The sequence below is a fragment of the Aethalodelphis obliquidens genome, unplaced genomic scaffold (assembly GCF_003676395.1).
Source record: "Aethalodelphis obliquidens isolate GAN/ISIS:26980383/991018 unplaced genomic scaffold, ASM367639v1 scaffold10, whole genome shotgun sequence".
In the NCBI taxonomy this organism is placed as follows: domain Eukaryota; kingdom Metazoa; phylum Chordata; class Mammalia; order Artiodactyla; family Delphinidae; genus Aethalodelphis; species Aethalodelphis obliquidens.
In genome coordinates, this window is record NW_020837954.1 from 15,745,969 (window position 1) to 15,760,128 (window position 14,160).

Sequence of the window (14,160 nt, forward strand, 5' to 3'; positions counted from 1 at the left end):
ACATGCTGTGTCTTTGCCCACTAACCCTGACATAGCAAGTTAGAAATATGTGAAGCAGCTAATTTAGCAACTGGAAGCTTAGCTGCACGTCAATACAAGAATCATTATCCTTTTGCATCAACCTCTGGTGAACATGCACATCTGTTCCCCACCTCATCTCTAATGTACAACTGTTTAATAGTTTAATATCTAGAAATTTTATGGAATAGAACTATAAGTAATTTTCATGAGCGTGCATTGATATGCCTAAGTTAGTTTTTTTTTAAACATCTTTATTAGAGTATAATTGCTTTACAATGGTGTGTTGCCTTCTGCTGTATAACAAAGTGAATCAGCTATACATATACATATATCCCCATATCTCCTCCCTCTTGCATCTCCCTCCCATCCTCCCTATTCTACCCATCTAGGTGTCACAAAGCACTGAGCTGATCTCCCTGTGCTATGCAGCTGCTTCCCACTAGCCATCTCTTTTACATTTGGTAGTGTATGTATGTCCGTGCCACTATCTCCATTTGTCCAAGCTTACCCTTCCCGCTCCCCGTGACCTCAAGTCCATTCTCTACATCTGTGTCTCTGTTCCTTTCCTGCCCCTAGGTTCCTCAGAACCATTTTTTTTCTTTTGTTAGATTCCATATATATGTGTTAGCATACAGTATTTGTTTTTCTCCTTTTGACTTACTTAAGTCTGTATGACAGACTCTAGGTCCATCCACCTCACGACAAATAACTCAATTTTGTTTCTTTTTATGGCTGAGTAATATTCCATTGTATATATGTGCCACATCTTCTTTCTCCATTCATCAGTCAATGGACACTTAGGTTGCTTCCATGTCCTGGCTATTGTAAATAGAGCTGCAATGAACATTGTGATACATGACTCTTTGAATTATGGTTTTCTAAGGGTATATTCCCAGTAGTGGGGTTGCTGGGTAGTATGGTAGTTCTACTTTTAGTTTTTTAAGGAACCTCCATATTGTTCTCCATAGTGGCTGTACCAATTTGCATTCCCACCAACAGTGCAAGAAGGTTCCCTTTTCTCCACACCCTCTCCAGCAGGTACTGTTTGTATAGTTTTTGATGATGGCCATGCTGACTGGTGTGAGGTGATACCTCACTGTAGTTTTGATTTGCATTTCTCTAATGATTAGTGATGTTGAGCATCCTTTCATGTGTTTGTTGGTGATATGTATATCTTCTTTGGAGAAATGTCTATTTAGGTCTTCTGCCCATTTTTGGATTGGGTTGTTTGTTTTTTTGATATTGAACTGCATAGGCTGCTTGTACATTTTGGAGATTAACCCTTTGTCAGTTGCTTCATTTGCAAATACTTTCTCCCATTCTGAGGGTTGTCTTATCGTCTTGTTAATGGTTTCCTTTGCTGTGCAAGTGCTCTTAAGTTTCATTAGGTCCCATTTGTTTATTTATGTTTTTATTTCCCTTTCTCTAGGAGGTGGGTCAAAAAGGATCTTGCTGTGATTTATGTCATAGAGAGTTCTGCCTCTGTTTTCCTTTCAGAGTTTTATAGTGTCTGGCCTTACATTTAGGTCTTTAATCCATTTTGAGTTTATTTTTGTGTATGGTGTTAGGGAGTGTTCTAATTTCATTCTTTTACATGTAGCTGTCCAGTTTTCCCAGCACCACTTATTGAAGAGGCTGTCTTTTCTCCACTGTATATTCTTGTCTCCTTTATCAAAAATGAGGTGACCATAGGTGCATGGCTTTATCTCTGGGCTTTCTATACTGTTCCATTGATCTATGTTTCTGTTTTTGTGCCAGTACCATACTGTCTTGATTACTGCAGCTTTGTAGTATAGTCTGAAGTACAGGAGCCTGATTCCTCCAACTCCGTTTTTCTTTCTCAAGATCACTTTGGCTATTCCGGGTCTTTCATGTTTCCATAAAAATTGTGAAATTTTTTGTTCTAGTTCTGTGAAAAATGCCATTGGTAGTGTGATAGGGATTGCACTGAATCTGTAAATTGCTTTGGGTAGTATAGTCATTTTCACAGTGTTGATTCTTCCAATCCAAGAACATGGTATATCTCTCCATCTGTTTGTATTATCTTTAATTTCTTTCATCAGTGTCTTACACTTTTCTGCTTACAGGTCTTTTGTCTCCTTAGGTAGGTTTATTCCTAAGTGTTTTATTCTTTCTGTTCTCATGGTAAATGGGAGTGTTTCCTTAAGTTCTCTTTCTGATCTTTCATTGTTAGTGTATAGGAATGCAAGAGATTTCTGTGCATGAATTTTGCATCCTGCTACTTTACCAAATTCATGTATTAGCTCTGGTAGTTTTTTGGTAACATTATTAGGATTCTCTGCATATGGTATCATGTCATCCACAAACAGTGACAGCTTTACTTCTTCTTTTATGATTTGGATTCCTTTTATTTCTTTTTCTTCTCTGAGTGCTGTGGCTAAAACTTCCAAAGCTATGTTGAATAATAGTGCTGAGAGTGGACAACCTTGTCTTGTTCCTGATGTTAGAGGAAATGGTTTCAGTTTTTCACCATTGAGTACTCTGTTGGCTGTTGGTTTGTCATATATGGCCTTTATTATGTTCATCACTGCTATTGGCCTGTAGTTTTCTTTGAGACATCTTGGTCTGGTTTTGGTATCAGGGTGATGGTGGCCTCGTAGAATGAGTTGGGGAGTGTTCCTCCCTGTGCTATATTTTGGAAGAGTTTGAGAAGGTAGGAGTTAGCTCTTCTCTAAATGTTTGATAGAATTCACCTGTGAAGCCCTCTGGTCCTCGGCTTTTGTTTGTTGGAAGAATTTTAATCACAGTCTCAATTTCAGTGCTTGTGATTGGTCTGTTTATATTTTCTATTTCTTCCTGGTTGAGTCTCGCATGTTGTGCTTTTCTAAGAATTTGTCCATTTCTTCCAGGTTGTCCATTTTATTAGCATATAGTTGCTTTTAGCAATCTCTCATGATCCTTTGTATTTCTGCAGTGTCAGTTGTTACTTCTCCTTTTTCTTTTCTAATTCTGTTGATTTGAGTCTTCTCCCTTTTTTTCTTCATGAGTCTGGCTAATGGTTTATCAATTTTGTTTATCTTCTCAGAGAACCAGCTTTTAGTTTTATTGATCTTTGCTATTGTTTCCTTCATTTCTTTTTCATTTATTTCTGATCTGATCTTTAAGATTCTTTTTTTCTGCTAACTTCAGGGTTTTTTGTTCTTCTTTCTCTAATTGCTTTAGGTGGAGGGTTAGTTTGTTTATTTGAGATGTTTCTTGTTTCTTTAAGTAGGATTGTATTGCTGTAAAGTTCCCTCTTTGAACTGCGGTTGCTGCGTCCCATCGGTTTTGGGCTGTTTTGTTTCATTGTCATTTGATTCTAGGTATTTTTTGATTTCCTCTTTGATTTCTTCAGTGAGCTCTTGGTTATTTAGTTGTGTATTGTTTAGCCTCCATGTATTTTTCTTTTTTACAGATTTTTTCCTGTAATTGATATCTAGTCTTGTGGCGTTGGGGTCACAAAAGGTACTTGATACGATTTCAATTTTCTTAAATTTACCACAGCTTGATTTGTGACCCAAGATATGATCTATCCTGGAGAAAGTTTCATGGGGACTTGATAAGAAAGTGTATTCTGTTGTTTTTGGATGGAATGTCCTATAAATATCAATTAAGTCAATCTTATTTAATGTATCATTTAAAGCTTGTGTTTCCTTATTCATTTTCATTTTGGATGATCTGTCCATTCATGAAAGTGGGGTGTTAAAATCTCCTACTATGATTGTGTTACTGTTGATTTCCCCTTTTATGGCTGTTAGCATTTGCCTTATGTATTGAGGTGCTCCTATGTTGGGTGCATAAATATTTACAATTGTTATATCTTCTTCTTGGATTGGTCCCTTGATCATTATGTAGTGTCCTTCTTTGTCTCTTGTATTAGTCTTTATATTAAATTCTATTTTGTCTGATACAAGAATTGCTAATCCAGCTTTCTTTCGATTTCCATTTGCATGGAATATCTTTTTCCATCCCCTCACATTCAGTCTGTATGTGTCCCTAGGTCTGAAGTTGGTCTCTTGTAGACAGCATATATATGGGTCTTGTTTTTGTATCCATTCAGCCAGTCTGTTTCTTCTTATTGGAGCATTTAATCCATTTACATTTAAGGTAGTTTTCAATATGTATATTCCTGTTACCATTTTCTTAATTGTTTTGCGTTTGTTATTGTAGATCTTTTCCTTTTCTTGTGTTTCCTGCCTAGAGACATTCCTTTAGCGTTTGTTGTAAAGCTGGTTTGGTGGTGCTGAATTCTCTTAGCTTTTGCTTGTCTGTAAAGGTTTTAATTTCTCCATCAAATCTGAATGAGATCCTTGCTGGGTAGAGTAATCTTGGTTGTAGGTTTTTCCCTCTCATCACTTTAAATATGTCCTTACACTCCCTTCTGACTTGCAGAGTTTCTGCTGAAAGATCAGCTGTTAACCTTATGGGGATTCCCTTGTGTGTTATTTGTTGTTTTTCCCTTGCTGCTTTTAATATTTTTTCTTTGTATTTAATTTTTGATAGTTTGATTAATATGTGTGTTGTCATGTTTCTCCTTGTATTTATCCTGTATGGGACTCTCTGTGCTTCCTGGACTTGATAATAGTTTTTTCCTTTCCCATGTTAGGGAAGTTTTCAACTATAATCTCTTCAAATATTTTCTCAGTCCCTTTCTTTTTCTCTTCTTCTTCTGGGACCCCTGTAATTCAAATGTTGGTGTGTTTAATGTTGTCCCAGAGGTCTCTGAGACTGTCCTCAATTCTTCTCATTCTTTTTTCTTTATTCTGCTCTGCTGTATTTATTTCCACTATTTTATCTTCCAGGTCACTTATCTGCTCTTCTGCCTCAGTTATTCTGCTATTGATTCCTTCTAGAGAATTTTTAATTTCATTTTTTGTGTTCATCATTGTTTGTTCGCTCTTTAGTTCTTCTAGGTTCTTATTAAACATTTCTTGTGTTTTCTCCATTACATTTCCAAGAGTTTGGATCATGTTTCCTCTCATTACTCTGAATTCTTTTTCAGGCAGACTGCCTATTTCCTCTTCATTTGTTTGGCCTGGTGGGTTTCTACCTTGCTCCTTCATCTGCTGTGTGTTTCTCTGTCTTCTCATTTTGCTTAACTTACTGTGTTTGGGATCTCCTTTATGCAGGCTGCACGTTTGTAGTTCCCATTGTTTTTGGTGTCTGCCCACAGTGGCTAAGGTTGGTCAGTAGTTTGTGTAGGCTTCCTGGTGGAGGGGACTGGTGCCTGTGTTCTGGTGGATGTGGCTGGATCTTGTCTTCTGGTGGGCAGGATTGTGTCTGGTGATGTGTTTTGGGGTGTCTGTGACCTTATTATTATTTTAGGGAGCCTCTCTGCTAATCGGAGGAGTTGTGTTCCTATCTTGCTTGTTGTTTGGCATGAGGTATCCAGCAGTGTAGCTTGCTGATCGTTGAATGGAGATGCGTCTTAGCATTGAGGTGCAGATCTCTGGGAGAGCTTTCACCATTTGATATTATGTGGAACTGTGACGTCTGTGGTGGACCAGCGTCCTGAACTCTGCTCTCCAACCTCATAGGCACAGGCCTGACATCCAGTTGGAGCACGAAGACACTGTCAGCCACATGGCACAGAAGAAAAGTGAGAAAAAAAGAAAGCAGGAAAAAAATAAAATTAAATAATTAAAAAAAAAATTAAAAATTAAAAAATTGAAAATAAAAAGAGAATTAAAAAAAAAGAAAATAAAGAAGAGAGCATCCAATCCAAAAAACAAATCCACCTATGATAACAAGTGCTAAAAACTATACTTAAAAAGCAAACAAACAAAAAAAACCGGGCAGACAGAACCCTAGGAGAAATGGTAAAAGCAAAGCTGTGCAGACAAAATCACACAAAGAAGCATACACATACACACTCACAAAAAGAGAAAAAGGAAAAAATATATATATCTCTATATAAAAAAAAAAAGAGCAACCAAATCAATTAACAAATCTACCAATGACAATAAACTCTAAATACTAAACTAAGATAAACATAAGACCAGAAATAAATTAGATGCAGAAAGCAAACCCCAGGTCTACATTTGCTCCCAAAGTCCACCGCCTCAATTTTGGGACGATTTGTTGTGTATTCAGGTATTCCACAGATGCAGGGTACATCAAGTTGACTGTGGAGGTTTAATCTGCTGCTCCTGAGGCTGCTGGGAGAGATTTCCCTTTCTCTTCTTTGTTCGCACAGCTCCTGGGCTTCAGCTTTGGATTTGGCCCTGCCTCTGTGTTGTAGGTCGCCTGAGGGCGTCTGTTCTTCGCTCAGAGAGGACGGGGTTAAAGGAGCAGTTGATTCGGGGGCTCTGGCTCACTCAGGCTGGGGGAAGGGAGGGGTATGGATGCGGGGCGAGCCTGCGGCAGCAGAGGCCAGCATGACGTTGCAGCAGCCTGAGGCGCGCCGTGCGTTCTCCTGGGGAAGTTGTCCCTGGATCTTGGGACCCTGGCAGTTGCAGGCTGCACAGGCTCCTGGAAGGGGAGATGTGGATAGTGACTTGTGCTCGCCCACAGGCTTCTTGGTGGCTGCAGCAGCAGCCATGGAGTCTCATTCCCGTCTCTGGAATCTGCGCTGATAGCCGCGGCTCGCGCCTGTCCCTGCAGCTCGTTTAGGTGGTGCTCTGAATCCCCTCTCTTCGTGCACCCTGAAACAATGGTCTCTTGCCTCTTAGGCAGTTCCAGACTTTTTCCCGGACCCCTTCCCGGCTAGCTGTGGTGCACTAGCCCCCTTCAGGCTGTGTTCACGTAGCCAACCCCAGTCCTCTCCCTGGGATCCCACCGAAGCCCGAGCATCAGCTTCCAGCCCCCGCCCGTCCCGGCGGGTGAGCATACAAGCCTCTCGTGCTGGTGATTGCTGGTCGGCACCAATCCCTGTGCAGGAATCTTTCTGCTTTGCCCTCTGCAACCCTGTTGCTGCGCTCTCCTCTGTGTCTCCGAAGCTTCCCCTGCTCCGCCACCCCCAGTCACCGCCCACGAAGGGGCTTCCTAGTGTGTGGAAACCTTTCCTCCTTCACGGCTCCCTTCCAGAGGTGCAGATCCCGTCCCTCTTCTTTGGTCTCTGTTTTTCCTTTTTTCTTTTGCCCTACCCAGGTACGTGGGGGGTTCCTTGCCTTTTGGGAGGTCTGAGGTCTTCTGCCAGCGTTCAGTAGGTGTTCTGTAGGATTTGTTCCACATGTAGATGTATTTCTGATGTATTTGTGGGGAGGAACGTGATCTCCATGTCTTACTCCTCCACCATCTTGAAGGTCTTGCCCAAGTTACTTTTAAGATATGTTACAACCAAGTGCTTGGTTGACTCCCTAACTCATCAACTGAATGATTTGCTATAGCATGGAAGAAAGAACACAGGTTGATCAAACTTGATCAAAGTGGTTTCATGCTATTTTCTAATAGATGAGCTACAGAAAAAGACTGTAGAAATTTGTGAAAAATGTGTTCTGATGAAAACCTTTTATATCTAGCTACATAGATCGTGATAGTTTTAGAGATAATGAATACACATTTCTAGCATTAAATTTTAAGTCACAGGAAAACATGTATCAAGCACCCAGTACTTGCAGAGCATGCTGCTGAGTGTAAATGGAAGATCATTGAGAATTAGTAGATAGAGACCTTGTTTTCAAAAATGTTTCCATCCCTTCCATGCTCCCTCCTTTCCCCTCTCCCCACCTGCTTGCTTTCTTTCTACCAGGCTCGGGAGTAAACCTGTTGGCCCATCTTTTGGTTGCTGCTTTCACCTGGGTATAATCCTTGGATTTCCTTTTTTTCCACAAACCTTGCTACCCTTTGCTATTCTCCTACTGCTATTCCCCTTGCTTTAGGAAAGCAGAAAGGAAGTAATAGAAATAAAAAGGGAGAAGTGACAAATGTTCCAGAATTTTTCAAAGTCCTTACGAATCCATTATAAAAGAGTAACTAGAAATCCTATTGAATGGCTACTCTTTTATTTATACGTGAGTGAGGGGACTAAATAACTTTTACTCCAGTTCCCCTGACTTAACGGTCAATACCACTGGGGATCCAGGCAGGGAGAAAAGAGATGAGCTTTCCTTTGAACACATTAATAAGCAGACTAGTAAGGGGTCCATTTTCATTAAGGGGACAGTTTTCCTTTCTGAGGACTTCTAGACCTGTGACTTCTATTCCTATGCTACTCACAGAATTAACAGTTTTGAGAAGTTCCTCATAGGACCTTGGCAGATTATATTAGTACCCTTGACTTATTCAATGGGCTTGACTCAAAGTATCTTCTGTCTGTTTTTAAAAATCAAATACAATATAGGATTGAGATTCATCACAAAAATGCCAATTAAAAGTATGCTATAACCTTAAAAAATGTGGTTTGAGTTCTGAACCCATTCTAGGAGGAGTAGTTCCATTCCATACCAGTTTTTGCTATATCAGAGGCACTGGAAGGAATGTAGCTTTCTACAGCCAAACAGCGAGAGGCACAGCACTGCTGCAGGCATATTTTCCAGATGCTTGTCAAGCAAAAATGTGATGCTTATAGATAATGACAGAGGTCCAGAAAGTTCTCCTTTAAAGAGGGCATCTATATAAATTAAAATTAACTGTCTATTTATCGTTTCATTACATAAAAAGACTGAATGTTTTCACCACATTAGATATTATGCTGAAAGTGGTCTGACTCAAAATACTGAACAGATATATAGAGAGTACGCTCTGGCCAACACTGGGCAGGGGTGCGTCTGAGAGATGGGCAGATGTTGTCCAGATGGATGATGATCATCTGGCCTCACATATATGCAACCTTATGTTGTGCTCTGGGGTGATTTATATCTTTAAGAATGTTTAACGCTACCCGGAGCAATGCAGGAAAGTCAGTTTCAAAGATTCTCAAATTTAGTTCAGGGCCAACTCATTTTGATTTATCTGCTCCTTTTTGAAAAAAGGATTAACAATTCTAAGTGATGTTGATTTTGGTTATTATGTAATTATTTGAAATGAATTACTGGTCATTCTGAATGAATAAGTGGTCACTTCTGTTGTATAAATCATATTACTATTTTTTGGTTCACTGAAGTAGAAATAAGAACACTTGCCCTCAGATGACCCATACTTTAGTCCTGACTATTCTTACATAAATCTGGGTCACTTAACTCTTTTTCTGAAATGAGATAGAATATAAATAAATAATGTTTCTGTGTGCTTGGGAAATTACAAATATAAACTCTTTGAAACTGAGTTTTATCATTTACAAAGTGGGAATAACAGTAGCTTCTCATCCTACCTCCTGGAATTGTGATGAGAATGTCATGAAGTAACAAATGCTCTGTAAACTATAAAATACAAACTGTATGGTACTGTGGTCATCACATCGTTGCCTATGTTGGATTCCTCAAGAAACAGACCTCTCTGCAAAACAGACCCTTGTGTGCAGAGAGTTTGTTGCGGAGTGCTTTTGGCAACAGGTTTTATGAGAGGGGAAAGAGCAAGGATTGAGCAGAGGAAGAAATTGAACAACGATACAGTTGCAGAGAAGACCTCAGCCAATTACAAGGGAGCATTGAATTTCTTTCAGAGTCCTGAAATGAGGCAAGGGGGCCAGACTCTTGAACCTCTGAATCTACGTATCATTAGATGTCGGCTGCCCTGTGTGATGGGATAATCTTGGATGAGGCAGTTCCTATGAGTAGAGAAAAATTCCTAGGGAAGGACTCATCTGTGAACCCTCAGTGGGAAACATTACCAGCTGCTGGGGAAATGAGTGACTGGGTCCTGAGGGAGTATCTTGAGGGTGTACCATAGCATCCATCATGGTGCACCACTCAAATCCATCTGACCCGTATAATAAGTTCACACCATCTGAGAACAGCTCCTCCAGAGTTCTAGTTGGTCTCTTTTACTGGGAGAAATGGACAAAAGGAAGTTTAGAGATGTACTATATAGCCCCAGCTACTGCAGCTCGTCTCAGTTCTATGCAAACAAGCAAACAAAACAAAACAAAACCCCACCACACCAAGATCCTCCTTTTCCACTAGTCATTCTAGATTCATTGTATCTTCAGCTAACACCTCTTCTGGTAAGTTGGCTTACACAGTAAAGTCACCCAGTCCATCCCTGGGAGTTGTTTTCTCAGAGTGCCTCCTTCACTTTTCCATTTACTTGTCAAAATTGGGCAAGGGACTACTGACAAGCATCCTAGTGGATTTTTGCATGCCAAATGTGTTCTTCTCTGCCTCTATTATTCTGCAACTAACCTTGATGATCAGAATAAATTATTCCACCAGGCTAGTGACTCTTCTGCTTGCCTGTTAGTCTTTTTGGCACAAGAAACCCCAAAGACTAGGCAGAATACGTAGCTTAAAATTTAATGGAATTCTTGTTATATCCCCCGGTGGAAGCAAGACCTATAAATGCACAGAATCTGGAGTTGTAGCACAGGAAGCACACATTTTCCCAAGTAAATCCCTGGGAATGATGGTAAGTGGGCCACTTCTGCTTTTATCCCTCGTTCCCCTGACCCACATTTTCTAAGAGCTGGGAACACAGCACCATAATGGTCATTTATTTATGGTATGCTTGCATCTTAGATGATGGATCTATGTCTTCTAGGATATCATCTTTAAGATGGTACCACAGGTATTCCTTCAAAAGGCTCTTTAGTTATATTATCAAGCCAGCAGTTTCTGGGTGGTATAGTATATGATAGGATCAGTAGATTTCTTGGCCATATGTCCACTGCCTCCCTTCTTTTTCCACAAAGTGGGTTCCTTGGTCTGAGGTGGTTATATGGCATAACGTGTCAGTGGACCAGGCTGGAAACCCTAGCATCACCATGGTAGATGATAGAAAAGGCTCAGAGAAAGTGGGCATGCAGGTGTGAGTATACTACAGAAAGTTATAAAAAAAAAAAAAAAAAGTCACCAGCCAACTATGTTCCTGCAAGAGGCTCCAGAAGACACTTCATTCACCAAAGCAATTGGGAATATTCTGGTGAGAAGGGCGCCAGCATCCCTTGGAATCTTCCTTCTCTGTAGGCCAGAACTATTGGTAGGCAATGCTGTTTATAGAACTGGGCTTCTTGACAGCGGTGGAGATAATAGAATCCTGAAATAAGAGGCTGAGTAAATGGCAGTTGCTTTGGTGAGCTGTGGACGCAAATTTGTCTCAGGGAGGGGGCATGACCTTGGGCAAGGAAGCACCTTTTGGATGAGGGTAATGTCTAGGTAAAGACTTGGCTGTGAGCTATCAACAGTCAATAGAACAAATCCCAGCATCTGGGTAAATAAGTGCATTGATTGTTAAGGGTAGGGGGATTGTGCAACACAGCATAGCATCTGTTTCGGCCTTCAAAAACAGGTGGGCAATGCCACTTATTAATTTTTAAGTAAAATGTGATGATGGTACAGCTGGTACATAGAGAGCATAGGTTACTTGAGGTGCTTAGCACCAAGATGGGAGCATTTAATATAATAAATTATTGTATTGCCTCTTGGAAACCTAATTAAAGCCTAAACCTAATTGTTTCATGTACAATTTAAGTGAGGAAATGCAATAAAGTAATTAAATGAAAATTATTTAAAGAATATAACCACTGATCCTAGAGTTCACCTGTCCACTGTGTTGGAGAACACTGGTTAAAATGAGTCTAAACCAACTGACTTCAATGTGGAACATGGTTTAAGAGAGGTTTGCAGAGAGGTCAGGTAAGAAAAAAAATCACTTCAGTAGTCCAGAGATATACAGACTAGCCATTTATTATTAAATTCCGTGAGATACAAGCATAAGCAACCCTTGCTTCTTTCTCTTTTCATGAATTAGAGGGGAAGGAGTATGAAGAATGGATAGGGCAGAGAATGTATTGCTTGCAAGATATTTGGCAAGGTGACATTTGATTTTTAAGAAGTAAATGATTTTCATTATTATAGATGTTGTTTAGCTGCTAATTAAATGTTTTCTGGGGCAAATACTTTTATTCCTGCCAGTGTTTTGAGCGCCTAGCATTTCTTCAGACTAGTGCATGTCTTCTGAATATTCCTGTTTGCCAACCTTTTGCTGCCACTAAGAAAGGTTTATTGGTTATCTCTGCCCTGGGTTTTCTAAAATTAGTGTCTCCCTTGTTTGAAGTTCAATGGTAAAGTTCGATGGTAAAGTAATGTGAGCAAAATATAGTCTTATAGGTGCTGGTATTAAGTTGAAAAGGGATTCAATTCCAAATACTTGGAAGTATTTTGCCTCTGAGAGCATACCAATCTGACTCAAGTTATGACATTTTTATATTGATTTATTCATTCAACAAATATTAAAATATGAAACACTAGAGATGTGCCTGCAGTCTTTTTTTTTATATTCCCATTTGACTTAAGATGAACAAAATTTGAAAATTTTGGCACAGATGATTCCATTTTACAACGTTAGAGTGCATATATTCCTCCAAATATTCTGGTATTCACTCAGGGAGCAAACTTTTGACAGTCTTCCCTACTCTAATTTGATGTTTCTTTGGTGAGGGATCTGACATTTTCTCACAGCTCTTGTTTAATACTGACACTGTGCTTTTAATTATAGGAGAAGCCACAGGCAACAAAATGCAATTATAATAAAATGAATTACAGACCTTTAGACCACTTTACCTTTTGCTGCCTGGTGAAGATTGTATAGTCGCAGCATCAAAGCATCTGATGCTTATTTCTAATCTCCCTATTTGGGTGAGGTGAGGAGAAAATCTGATTGAGAAATTACCTGTTGTGCTATCACAAGATGAATATTGAGACTGACATTCTGTGAGATGTAGTGTGATGTGTTATCCTGCTTACTTCAAGGCGCTGTTACCTGCAGAGAAAGAGCTGCCTGCCTGGCTTTTAAAGTACTACAGTCCTACCTTTTTTTTTTCTTGGTTGAAGAAAATGTAAGAAGAAAGATGTAAATGCTTACATTCTTGTACGTAGTTTTGAGTAAATTTACTTATTCCAGCAATTAAGTGGTTTTGGAAATTAGTTAAATTGATATTTGGCTGCCACAACATAATTATTATCAGTGTTTGTGTGAAGTTCCACTAAATAGATCATTTGGACAAAAATGAGAGATAAAGGACTAATACTTAAAAATTTCTTACTATAAAGAGCATTTACCCATTGTGAAGTACAGTTGCCTCTTGGGTGAGGCAGTTCTGGAAATCGTGCAACTTCTTACCGTCTTTAGACAGTTCTCATTTGGCAGGTTTTGGTGAGTGGAATTAGGCATATACTGAAGCTAATTAACTGCCAAGTTACTTAATAGAACAATTTGTTCTCTTGATTATCCTGTAGTCACTAATCCATTCTTGAAGGATTAAATTTCATTATCTCATATTTTTTGGAGAAGCTGTTTAAAAGGTCTTGTCCTTGCAGGACATTGAATTGTTCATATACTTATAGCACTTATATTTTAGCATTTTACTTTCTCATCTTGGGACACATTTCCTTGTGGAGTTATAATATATCAACAGCAAGGTCAGAAGCTTCAATGCGAGAGGAAACTCCAGGAAAGTAGGTGATGTTTCTCAACTGATGAAATGACAGATCTCACTCATGAAAGAGTCACTGTCTGGGGAAAAAGTAAGGAAGGCAGGCAAAATATGGAATTTTTTTAAATCAAAAAGAGAGTAGGAGAAATTAGAGCAGAAAAGGAAAGAAGGTCTCTGGGGAAAATGCGAGGTGAAGGATAAGAAGTTGGAAAGGGAGAAGAGGAGAACCACTACCAGGGAGTAATCACATAAACACTGCTTATTTCTGTAGTTTTTGAACCTTTTTGCTAGTTTACCTTCTAAAATAATTTAAAAACAAAAAACTATGTACTCTCCCATCCAAATTTAAGTTGACGCATAAATTTGTCATTGTAATTTTACATAGCTGCAAATGATAGAATTTCCAAATTTTGTAAATATTGACAATCCAGATTGTCAATTCAAACTCAAAATTTGTGTGTCTAATACATGTTTATAAATATATCCAATAAATTTAAATACAGTAATGTATTGATAAACCATAATTTTAAAAATGTATAAACATTCATCTTTACTTCCATAGTCAATTTTTTATTTTTCTTCCTTTTTGAACTTGTATTCTATTCCATTTGTCCCACAGTTTTTTTTTTTCCCTAAGCTAATATATTTTTATGCTTGGAAGTCTTTCATTC